Genomic DNA, 1,701 nt, shown 5'->3' with positions numbered 1-1,701 from the left:
AGTTGGAGAAGGATGGGTGTTGCGAATACTTTTCCCGGCTTCTGCCGCATAGCCAACACTGCTGCTCTTCTCTCTTTGAGGTCTTCCTTTATAGCTTCTCTGCACAGCTTTGCAAACTGGGAAGTTAGTATGTGATTGACTGAGGCTCAAGTCAGACCACATTGGCCAAAGAGCTTGAGAGTTTCTGAAGACAGGTGACTTTTTGTGGCGTTCTCTCTTTCTGCATTCCTCGCACAATCATGGAGGTGCTGAACCAGTTGATCGTATTCCTTGTTGATGTTGTCAACCAACTACGACATCTTCCCATATTGCTGTAGTAGTGCCAAAGAGCTCCCAGTTGGTGGTCCTTCTGAGAGTTCTCTTAAACTCTGCAGTCCTTTCTCCCTGCTCAGTGAAGTAGAATCTCTCAGGAAGAGACAGTGGTCTGATCCCGTTTGGAATTTTGGGACAACAGCAACATCAGTCAGGCAAAACCATCAATTGAATATAATATGGTCAGTTTCGTTGTGGAACTGTCCACCGGGAGACTCCCATGTCTGGAGTTTAGTATGAATTTTTACAGAGGTAGAAACAATTGAACCATACCATGTGACAGATTAAAAAACTTCATTCAAGTTAAAATAGAGACACTTTCTTTTCTTTCTTAAAAATATGGAGCACTCCATGAATTTGCATGTCATTCTCATGTACGGGCCACGCTAATCTTCTCTGTATCTTTCCAATTTTATTACGTGTGTTGCCAAAGTGAGCACAAATAGAGATACTTCCTAAATACATTTAAGAATTTCTGGAGAGTTAGTACAATGGGTAAGGTGCTTGCATTGCAGACAGCTTTTTGAGTTTTATACCTTGCACTGCATGTGTCCAATCAGTACAGTAATCTCTGAGCTCAGAGCCCATAGCTAAGCCCTGTGCACAGCCCAGTGTGGTCCCAACACTAGAAATTAAAAAGAAAATCTATAAAGCTTTTATTGACAGTGTTTTTGAAAACAAGTATATTTTGAAAACATCACTCTGAGTTTAGAATAACATAAAAGTTTTTAGTTAATATCACTATATTTTAAATAAGTTTTTGAACCTTTTCAGTGGTTGATATTTTTTCTAAGATAATAAAAATGGAAAGTTTGTGAGAAAATTTCAAATTCACAAGGCGCTTTTATTTAGGAAAAACTTATAGGCCTAACAAGCACAAATACTAGAATTAATTAGAGAATAAATAGCTCTTCCAGCAAAGGTTAGTAAGGAGATATGATTGTTGGTAATAACTCCGTATTTTTTTCTAAGTTGAAATTTGTCAGGATTGTAACAAGATATTAACTTGTAGTGCTTTCTTTATAGCCTACAAATGCCATTCACTCACTGTTCCACTCATTTTGTTGATGCTCTCATTGCTATTTAAACTATCTAAAGTCTTTCACTGTCATAAGCCACTTTATTTAATTCCTTCATCTCAGAAATGGGAATTCTACCGCCTTTATGACATCACAGTGACATGATGATTAATTAGTTAATGTTTGTAAAGTGCTTTGAGGAAGTAAAGTGCTAAATAAGTGTTAAGCACTGTTAAGTATCACAATCAATCAACATAATGTTTTATTGTACAGAATCTCATGTGTTACTTGAAACATGGTGTACCAATTAAGTTAATGTGAGAGTTCTTATGAAATTAGAGCTGTATCACAAAATTAACAAATTTTATAA

General features: G+C 36.5%; 1 non-coding gene across 1 annotated transcript; it reads right to left on the bottom strand.

The window, feature by feature from the left end:
* Positions 1-645: 645 nt before the first annotated feature.
* On the bottom strand, positions 646-752 carry LOC129402851 (U6 spliceosomal RNA). Its single transcript, XR_008628888.1, has one exon. It is a non-coding gene; the product is annotated as a U6 spliceosomal RNA (small nuclear RNA).
* Between the last annotated feature and the right edge of the window lie 949 nt (positions 753-1,701).

Source organism: Sorex araneus, chromosome 2, assembly GCF_027595985.1.
Source record: "Sorex araneus isolate mSorAra2 chromosome 2, mSorAra2.pri, whole genome shotgun sequence".
Classification (NCBI taxonomy): Eukaryota; Metazoa; Chordata; class Mammalia; order Eulipotyphla; family Soricidae; genus Sorex; species Sorex araneus.
The sequence above is the reverse complement of the archived record's forward strand: the minus strand, read 5'-3'. Positions and strand labels throughout refer to the sequence as shown.